At 36.3% G+C, this 11,421-nt stretch overlaps 1 long non-coding RNA gene across 1 annotated transcript; it reads right to left on the bottom strand.

Annotated features, from left to right (window-relative positions):
- Window positions 10,841–11,421, bottom strand: LOC110264338. Its single transcript, XR_002350393.1, has 2 exons — window positions 11,262–11,421; window positions 10,841–11,172 (listed from the first exon to the last, which is right to left on the bottom strand). It is a non-coding gene; the product is annotated as an uncharacterized LOC110264338 (long non-coding RNA).

Raw genomic sequence — 11,421 nt, 5'->3', positions numbered from 1 at the left:
CCGAGAATATCTAAAAGAGTTTCAATTATGTTATCAACTATATTATTCTCTATGTGCGTGACATCAAGGTTGTGTCTAAACATGTTGGACTTTCAATATGGTAAATAAAAAAATATTGACCGTTTTTTCCAATTTGATATGCCATTCTTTGATCTCTTTTGCTTCTTCCCAAAAGAATTATCTACCTCTTGCAATATATCAAATACAGTTGAACCTTCTAACAACTGCGGTGGAGAGCTGAGTTCAGTTTTTCCATTGAAAGATCTTTTATTATGCCTCCATGGTTGATTCATGGGTAAAAACCTTCGGTGATCCATATAAACAGTCTTGTGACTATGTTTCAGATAGATAGAAGAAGTCTCATCATTACAACATGGACAAGCCAATTTTTCCTTTTTACTCCACCCAGATAACATAGCATACACAAGGAAGTCATTAATTGTCCACAAAAGGCATGCTCTCATGTTGAATGTTTTGTTTTCTTTCGAATTATATGTTTCGACACCTGACTCCCATAATTCTTTTAATTCTTCAATCAACGGTTGAAGATAGACATCAATGTCATTTCCCGGTGATTGTGGTCCAAGAATGAGTAAAGATAACATAAAATAATTAGGCTTCATGCTCATCCAAGGGGGTAGATTATACACCATCAGAACAACAGGCCATGTACTGTGTGTACTGCTCAAAGTTCGGAATGGATAGAATCCGTCACTTGCTAACCCAAGTCTCACATTACGAGGCTCCTTTTCAAAATCTTCATGTCGATTGTTAAATGCTTTCCAAGATTCACCATCGGCAGCATGCCTTAAAGACCCGTCTTTAACACGTTCATTGTGATGCCAAGACATAGCTTCAACAGTTCTTGTGCACATAAAAAGCCGTTGAAGTCTGGGAATTAAAGGGACATGCTTTAGAGTTTTTGCAGCAACTTTGCGAGGCTTTCTAGATGAGGTAACATCATCTTCTTCTTCATGATGCTCAATATAACGGGATGTTCCACAGACATAACAAGATGAGTCATTCTCATACCCATTCCGATACAACATGCAGTCATTGCGACATGCATCGATCTTTTGGTAGTCAAGACCCAAGTTCTTCACCATATTCTTGGTTTTATCAAAAGAAATAGGAATATTCAAATATGGCATTGCTTCTTTCAATAATTCCAAGAGAGAAGTAAATGACGCATTACTCCAACCATACAAGCATTTTAACAAGTAAAGACGAATGGTAAAGGATAATCTTGTGAATCCTTTACACCCGGGGTATAGTTCTTGGCTTACCTCGTCTACCAATTTATAAAATTCCTTTGCACATTCGTTAGGCCCCATGTTTTGTCCGTCAACTTGTGTATTATCTCGAAATCTATCACGTAACAACTCATCAATGTTATCGTTGCAGTTATATTCACCGCCTATGTCACTGTCAATATCCATAGCAAAAAGTGATTCCCCATGATTAAACCACCACCTATAACCTTTTACAAAACCGTGGCATATTAGATGATCATATATGTCATCTCTCTTTAACCAAAATATATTACAACACTTTGCACAAGGGCATTGAATTTCTTCCCCTTGAGGAACTCTCTTTGATGAGAAAGCAAAGTGTAAAAATCTTTCTACACCAACTTGATATTCTTTCTCATGACATGGTGTATCCATCCAGTCTTTCGACATATCCATCGAAAACCTATATATTTCACGTAGATAGCTAAGTTTCTAAATTGAAGTCCTTACTATTAGTCTCACTAACTGCAAATCTAACTTCCTAATTAACTAAGAGACAATGTTGTGCATGCCTCCAAAATACTTTGAAGGCATTAGACATAAAATAACAGAGAAAATTGAATTTTAGCAATGCTTAAAGAAGGGCCTAAAGTGATGAGTACCTCAAGAAAGCACTAAGTTGCATGCATAACATCAATAACAAATTAATAGATGTATTTAAATTTTCATAAACCAACCTTAGTTACTGTCCTAATCCATTCCACAACAGCAGCAAAGTGGTAGCACAGCAGAAGCAGAATTAGAGAGGTAGCAGCGGCAGCGAACAGGTATTCAGCAGTAGCAGACTATTATATTACCACAAGAGCAGCAGAACAAAGAAGTGGCAGCAGTAGTGGATAGATAACTATCGAAAGCCTGAACAAAAATAAGCTACATTGAAACCCAAACTGCTAATTAAAAATAGCACGAGAGTAGAATGTCCTTAAATGGGCCAATACATTTGTTCTTTCTACTACTACTAAAATCCACTCATCATGCTATGCCATTTATACTTCTATACTCCTAAGTCCTAACCCATAATTTTGTTTTCAATTTTCTTAAACTTTAATACAATTTGCTAGTTAATGCAAAGTATAAAGTGGGTTGATGTGAATGTGAAGGAATAAAAAAGGGAAAATGGAAGCAAGTGTTGGGAGCTACTGATTGCTGATGGAAAAATGCATTAGGACCCCCTTTTAAAAAAGCAAATTTAAATTCAAATTTTGAATAAGTAAAAAGCAAATTCAAATTTAAATAAGGCTTATTTTAACTGATATGACCCATTTAATAGCATTTCCAATTTTAAAATATTATTTTTTTAAATCTGTTTTTTCTTAGACAAAAAAGTGAAGGGATAACCATTTTTATCTAAAGCTTTTTTTAGAACTCAAACGCAAATAAAAGGCTTGAAAAAAAGAGTTATAATCTAGTTGTCGCAATTCCCAATTATTGGCCAGTGGTGAGAACAACAAACCATATGCATAATGTATTCATAGCATATATAGAAATGGTCATCAAGCTTTTTGAACTGGAATATCCAACAATCAAAATACTACTATGGTCCAGGTTCCACACCTTTTAATTTCGTCACACTCTGAACCTTATAAAACTTAAAAACATAGAAACTACAGTACACCTTGAAACTAACTAATAAACTGCAGACTCAGTGACTAATGGCAGAGAAGACTGAGTAGGGAATGGCAGAGACGAATGCACCAGCAGGGATGAAGGAGCAAAGCGGAAACAGCAGAACCTCTTCAAACTTGTTCTTCTTCTCTCTCAATAGCTTCAGTGTTGTTAGTGGTTGTTACTGCAAAACATAAAGCATAATAACATTACTTTGTTAATTAGTAAGCAGAAGAGGAAATGCAAATTGAGAAATCAGCAGCAGCCAATGATTAAAGATGTAATGAGCATGAATGCATAATAAGCACAAAGAATCGCAACGAGGAAACGAGTTGCTAACACATGGCACGAAACAGCAACACTTATTAAACAGCAGCAGTAAATAGTTGTTTCCCAGGTTCAAGCAAACAGCAAACAGAATTCATATGACTTAACCAGTTCCACAAACTGAAATCATTGCAGTTCATATAACAGTCCAGATTCTCTAATTAGCCACTTAATTCAACTAAACTAAATTAGTTGAACTAAACAAGCTAAACAGAATGAGCTAAACCAGATTAATCAAACAGAAATATTGGTGAGAGCATGATCAATCGATTATTGGTGAGAGCATGGAAACAATAGACTGTAGTATTACACAAACTACACCATAAATTACATATGAGCTACAGTTTTCAAAGAAAAATAGGGGCCAAGAAAAATATGAGCTACACCATAATATGATACTCTATCAAACAAAAGGCCGTCCAGTAACCAGATCAGAAGAAAAATTAGATCAGACAATAAGGCCAGCGAACAATCAAGACAACAAGAAAAACGAAAAATAAACACACAAGCTATGCACATTAAATAAAATCAGTCAAGTTCAACTAGACCTTAGATCTCCACAGTAGAAGATCAGAATCAGAGTTATCAGCATGCTATATACAGTTAAACATAGCACAATTTCTAGATCTACTAGGTCTCTAACACATGGGACGAAGCAGCAACACTTATTAAACAGCAGCTGTAAATAGCTGTTTCCCAGGTTCAAGCAAGCAGCAAACAGAATTCATATGACTTAACCAGTTTCACAAACTGAAATCATTGCAGTTCATATAACAGTCCAGATTCTCTAATTAACCACCTAATTCAACTAAACTAAATTAGTTGAACTAAACAAGCTAAACAGAATGAGCTAAACCAGATTAATCAAACAGAAATATTGGTGAGAGCATGATCAATCAATTATTGGTGAGAACATGGAAACAATAGACTGCAGTATTACACAAACTACACCATAAATTACATATGAGCTACAGTTTTCAAAGAAAAATAGAGGCCAAGAAAAATATGATCTACACCATAATATGATACTCTATCAAACAAAAGGCCGTCCAGCAACCAGATCAGAAGAAAAATTAGATCAGACAATAAGGCCGGTGAACATTCAAGACAACAAGAAAAACAAAAAATAAACACACAAGCTATGCACATTAAATAAAATCAGTCAAGTTCAACCAGATCTTAGATCTCCATAGTAGAAGATCGGAATCAGAGTTATCAGCATGCTATATATAGTTAAACATAGCACAATTTCTAGATCTACTAGGTCTCTTTATTGCAATAAGTGCTAAATACAAAAAGAGAAGTTGAAATTAAATGAGAAAACATAATACATAGAGTAGTAGTGGTAAGAGTTGCCTATAGACTATAGGTAGGGTTCCCTCCAATCTATATTTCCTTATTTAATTGCCATGTTACTACTATAAAATTGTACACATACAATATGAAAATAATCCATATAGGTAGCAGGTCCCCTATTCTGAATGCTTGTTCTTTATAAAGTTGTACAAAAAAATCAAGTTGTCCCATGTATTTGTTTAATCTTGTGCTATTGAATACTAAAAGTATAGTCATTCTTTTAAACTTCTTCTAGCTCTAACATAACCTAGTTACAAACTATTGGATGGAACAATCATATTTAAACATTCAACTTGCCTCAGTATTAAGTATTTAAGTTCATTTGCCAAAATAAAACAATTATAATAGCATAATTGTCCTTACTTGTTCAAGAACTAGTTAAATTTACTTGTCCATACAACTTTTCCTTATTCTGAATGCTTGTTCTTTGCCTGTGTGTGAGTTGCTATGCCTCTTATCTGAGCTTGACTACCTTGAAGGTTAGCAATCTGCTGCGTAAGCCTTACCAACTGTCAAGCAAGAACTTTTGCAGCCTGAATATTGCACAGGAAAAGAAGAATATATTAGCATGTTTGGCACAACAGATTATCTAAAGACTAGAGAGAAATAACAATTTTTAATACTTTCAAAACTTTTGATAGAAGGCTCTTTCACTATATAAGATGTTTTGAACCAAAAGTAAGCCAATTCGAACATATTTAGATCAACGTGACAGCTTCTCAAGTAATTATGCATAAGAAACCTATGAGAAAACGTGGATCATACCTCGTTTCCCGTCTTAGCAGTTCTCTTTATCTCAGCAAGAAGCTTCTTTTCCTAAAAACAGTAAGAAAGAAAAACATTAGAGATAATCCCAAAGTTCAGCAAGAAATAATCAGTGATCAATGAATAACTGCTTCACATACTTCCAATTGTAATGCTCCAATTTCCCTCTCTATACCTGAAAAACATCACCAAAAATCAATCAATCAATAATTTCTAGGAAATTCACACGAAATTCGAAGAGATATTTATATTAGCATAATTGAGCAGCTTTTTCTTTCTATAGCATAAAAAAGAGTTACCTTGAATGAGATTATCCTGCTTTAGGAATAAGATTTAACCCAGTCTAGTCCAAACTCTCAAAAACTTCTTTTAAGGTCAGATATGTCCCATCTCTAAATATTACAACCTGGACAAGTTAAGATTATTCACAGTCATAATCTTTCTAAAAAATAATTCACGGGATATTAATAATTAAAATGGTGTAATAAAAGACATTTGGTATTGACTTCTACAATGATGATAATCAATTGATCATTTTAAGTATCCTGAATGTCGCAAATATTGCAGCAGTATTATATATCCCATTCATATGTTGAATTAGCATACTAAAAAGTTATTCAACATGAAAAGTCTATTTTCTATTTTTCTTAGTACACATACAGTACAAGTTTAATGTGACCCTAAAATTAGTTAAATACTCCAAACCTAATCCGAAGCATCAAATTCATCATAAACAGTAATCCATCCCAATTCGCGAGAAATTGTAAACGAGAAATTGAATAGAGTAAAATAACATGTACAAACCCTCAGCAGAGAATCAAGCGAAGCAAAAACAGTGAGGCAGGGAATGGCAGAGACGAACGCACCAGCAGGGAAAATCGACCAAAGCAAAAATGGTGAGGCAAACACGAACGAGGGATCAGCAGATGTGAGGTGGAGGCGCGGTGGAGGGGATGACAAAGAAGACGGTGGCCAGTGCAATGTTGAGGGTTAGGGCATGGTGGCCAAAGCAAGAAGATGGCCAGAGCAGGAAGGCGATGACAAAAGTAAGGTGAAACCACAAGGAAGGAGAGCAGAGAAGATGACACTGGCGACGATGCAGAGGAGATCGGCGAGGAGGAGCACGAACGAGGGATGTAGCAGATGCGAGGCGGAGGCGCGGTGGAGGGGGTGACAAAGAAGACGGTGGCCAGCGCAATGTTGAGGGTTAGGGCATGGTGGCCAGAGCAGGAAGATGGCCAGAGCAGGAGAGCAGAGAAGACGACACTGGCGACGATGCAGAGGAGATCGGCGAGGAGGACGACGCTAGTGACGAGGAGGAGACGAGGCGTAGGAGAGGCTAATGGCACAGCGAGGACGGTGCTGGTGACGGTGGGGATCTGAGCTCTTCCAGGGTTGCCATGGAGTCGAGAGCTGAGTGACGATGGTAACTTAGTAAGAGCTGAGAGTGAGAGAGTGACAAAAGGGTTTTCAGATCAAAGCTTGCTTTGGGGTAACTTAGGGTTTTATTTTCCCAAAACCTTTTGGCCACGCTTTAAAGAGTGCCAAAAGAGTCCCCCGTTCCCTCTATGGCCACGCTTTTGAAGCGTGGCCATTCCAACCAACTGCAACCCTTCCAAAAACGTGGCCAAATCTCTATGCAATCGCCACCCCACAAAAGCGTGGCAGTTGACCACTTTTAGCCACGCTTTTAAAACGTGGCACAAAAAAAGCATGGTCATATCTCCAATCAACTGCTACCCTTCCAAAAGCGTGGCCGTTGACCTTTTTCGCTATGTTTTTGAAGCGTGGCAAGAAAAAATGTGGCCAAATCTCTATGCAATCGCTACCCTCACAAAAGCGTGGCCATTGACCACTTTTGGCCACGCTTTTGAAGCGTGGCAAAAAAAAGCGTGGCCATATCTCCAATCAACTGCTACTCTTCCAAAAGCGTGGTCGTTGACCTTTTTTGCCATGTTTTTGAAGCGTGGCAAGAAAAAACGTGGCCAAATCTCTATGCAATCGCTACCCTCACAAAAGCCTGGCAAAAAAAAGTGGCCATAGGATATTTTTCTTGTAGTGTTCTCCCCTGAAGTCTTGAGACTCCGCTGAGGAATTTTATGACCAAATCCTGATTTAGAAATGAATGATTTTGAGTCTTTCGAAAGATGATTTTGAATTTGGCATGGTTTTGAGATTGTTTGGAAGTGTTGGAAAGACGTGGAAAGTGGCTCCGTTTTGAAAAGTGATTATTGGCATGATGTGAATTGAATACGGTTGTTATTTAAAAGTAAATGGGCTAAGAAGGATTTTGAAGTAAGATATTGAACCTGATTGAGGTATTGAAAATGTTTTTCTAAAAAACCACTGGACTACTGTTTTATATTGAGACTTATGAGACGCTATGCGCCCGGCAGGGGCTGTGGTTAGATCCTGCCTGTCGAGGTAGCGGTGGCGGCGTAAGGGCGGTGGTTTGTCCTGCTTGCACTTAGATATGAGGTCGGTGGCAATAGATCCCGCTCGCATCCCTTCGGATCATCAGAGCGTACAGGCGCAAAACCCTGGATAGTGATCCGAGCACTATATCTCGGGGGTTCCCACACCATGAATCCGAAGGGCAACATCTCCATGGAGATGTGTCGGGTTGGCAGTTGAACCGACAATGTGATATCATAGCCAGTAGGGCAGACATTCATCATTTGCATTTATGTGACATTATTTGGGTGTGCATATTGTAATTGGTTTGCCTATGTGAATACTTATGTTAATTGCTAACTGCTATATTTGTTGTAATTGCTATTGATTATGTTTGAACTACATTATTTGTGATTGTGTTTGATTGGTTGGCTTGTGATGAATTGGTTGATGATTGAGTTGTTTGGGTCTGGGGCCGTATTGGATTGGATGGGCTTGAGGTCGTGATTGGTATATTGAGTTCTAGATTTGTATAAAGTATCTGACCAGGCTCAGCATAGACTTAATGAACCTATGCTTGGAACGGGATGGTCATTTATACTGCGTAGGTAACTACTTTCATGGTTGTGGTCTAGAAAAGTATGAAAAATCAAACTCTTACAGCATAGACTTAATTGAACCTATGTTTGGGATATGTTGGTCATTCATACTGTCTAGGACAAACTTTTCAGATTTTACAAGAAGGGAAAAAGTTTTGTTTGAAATTATTTGAGAAATTTACCAAGTCTTCAAAAAGGGATTTTATGGATTTTGAATGTGTACCCAAGGTTTTGGAAAGACTCATAAGACGAGCAATGATCACTGTACTCTAAGAATAATCTTTATTTTACGTATCTTGTTATAGCAATTTCTGTAACTCTATAGTGAGAGCAAGCGAGGACGACGTTCTCACTCCCCTACAGGTTCTTCCTTTTCAGGATATGGGCGATGAAGCTTCGGAAGAGTTATATTCCTTTTTCTGTTTATTCGTTATTTTTGTATTATCTTAGCTATTATTTTTCCCTCGCCTTTATCTTTATTAAGTTTGTAAGAGGGATAGGTAATTATGATATGTATGTTTGTTAAATAATGTTATCAAATATTGGGTTTTGGGCCTCCTTCTTATGTTAGATTTTATTTAGTTTTACTTGATTTTAGTGCAAAAATTCCCTTTAAATGCTACTTTGAGTTGTTTTGGTGTTTTTATGATTTCAGGTAAAATTCAGAACAATTTGGCGAAGTTTGGAGCAAAAAGGAAGAAAACTTGCAGCACCCTCTAGGTGCTAAACTGGCGTTTAGCGCCAGCAAGGGACCTCAGCATGCATTAGGCCGCTCTCCTTTGGGCGTTTAACACCCAATCTGGCACTAAACGCCAGCAGCCAGTCCGAATTACACTCATTTGGGCTTCTCAAGTGGATTTAGCATTTATTAGTTTTATTTTATTTTCTTTTTGTAATTTTTATTTACATACAATGTCTTTTATTTTTAGAATTTATTATTTTAATTTTACTCTCGTATTAAACTAGGTTAAGATAAAAGGGAAAAGATCTTCAGTATTCGAATCTCCTTCCTTCCACACATTCTCAGAACCTTAGTTTCTCTATATGTCATGAGCAACTAAACCTCTTGGTTAAGGTTACGAGCTCTGTTTATTTCTATGGATTAGAACTATTATTCTTCTATTTTAATTAATATTTTGATTCGATTCTAAGGATTATTTTCATTCTTAATCTTATGAATTGGGTGGAGCGAGAGTATGACCCTTTTCTACTTGAGTTCTTGTGATTTTCGAGAAAGTTATCTCGCTTAAACTACAGCTTGAAAACAATTCCTCATAAATTTCTATTACACGAGCTGATTGGGATTTGTGATATAAAATCCTATTAGCTTTGGGCAATTAGGGTTTTTGTGGCGTTAAACTAGTTTTCTGAACTTAACCCTCTAATCGGAATTAAGTGACCACGAGAGTAGCAGTTAATGAAGGTTAGAGGAGGCTAAATCACTAAGAGATTAGGATTTAGACATTTGCAGTTTGCCATAGAATGAATCATGCATTGTTAAAATAGTTGGTAAGAACTTTTAATCCGGAAAGATAAATATTTCCGGAAGCCTTAACTATTTTCTCATACTGTTTTCACACCAAACCCTTATTTGCTTTCTTTAATTGCTTATTTATTATTTTTTGCGATTTCAACCATCAAAACCCCTTTTCTGTTCTCCTAATTAAGTCCAACCAGACAACCATTGTTTGTTCAGTTCGACAATCCTCGTGGGATCGACCCTCACTCACCTGAGGTATTACTTGGATGACACCGTGCACTTACCGGTTAAGCTGTGCGAGTTCCCAATTCATGCACCAAACACGACCAAACACTAAAGAGAAGAGAATAGAGAAAGTTATTTTTGCACATATACAAAGCTGTCTCTGTAAATTGGTCATTGCAATTTTTTTCACCATTGGATTGAGCTCAAATTTGGATAATGTGTTTTAGACACCTGGTTCTTCATTTTTACCATTCAGATCTCACAACTAGAAAATGGATTAATACAGACAGATTTACAGACAGATTTAGTCTTTATTACAGACGGATTTTTGGTTACCGACGAAATTACCGACGGATTTTGTCCCTCTGTAAAAGTCCCATCGGAAATTATTTACCGACGGATTTTTTTCCGTCAGAAAATTACAGACGGATTTTTACCAGTTACCGACGGATTTTCCCTCTGTAAATTCTCTATCTATTTCCCGAAGGCGACGAACTTTTCGACGGATTTTCCGTCTGTAATTACAGACAGATTTTTTGACAGATTTTCCGTCTGTAATTTGAACTTTGGAAAATCATCCCACACTCTGATTACAGACAGAAAATCCGTCTGTAAAGTATAATAGAATTTTTTTTATTTTTCCAATTACAAAATAAACTTGTTTTCATACAAAATAAATATAAATTTAATACAAATTTTTATCTAATTTGTATTCAAATATTTATAATATTTCAAAAAATAAACAAATTCATCGTATTATGAAACTAAAAAAAAACTACTATAAACAAGCAAGTCAATATAATTCAAAATATAAACAAAGTGTATTGATACATCAACTATAATAATAAGTAACAAACATACATCAACAAAGTCTATTGAATAAATTAAAAGTTGTTAATGAGTATCCAAAAGGCTCTAAATGATTTTCCTCATACTAGTAAATTAAAAGACCTATATTGCAAGCAACTCCTATTCAATTTCCTAACTTATTTGAACAATTTTCACTGCTCTAATAATTAATAGATGAAGTTGGTGAAGGAGGTCCTGTATTAATTCCACTTATCTCATCTGCAAAATTCACTTCACTTGCTCTTTCTGCTAGTGCTTCTTCTTCATCATCCCAGCTTTTCTCACACGGTCACAAATATTCTCTAAGACCAGATCATTCATGTGCTGAAATAATAGTACCTGAAAAAATTAAAATAATTAGATGTTGACCAATAAAGGATCGAGAATGTAACACCATGATGTAAATAATGCACAAAATCCAGAATATATGTTGCATAGTCAATAGTGAACAAAATCTCAACTCACACCACAAAATCCAGAATATATGTTGCATAGTCAATAGTGATCATTCTTAACACTTTGCTGCAAA

This window comes from Arachis ipaensis, chromosome B07, assembly GCF_000816755.2.
Source record: "Arachis ipaensis cultivar K30076 chromosome B07, Araip1.1, whole genome shotgun sequence".
NCBI classification, from domain to species: Eukaryota; Viridiplantae; Streptophyta; class Magnoliopsida; order Fabales; family Fabaceae; genus Arachis; species Arachis ipaensis.
The sequence above is the reverse complement of the archived record's forward strand: the minus strand, read 5'-3'. Positions and strand labels throughout refer to the sequence as shown.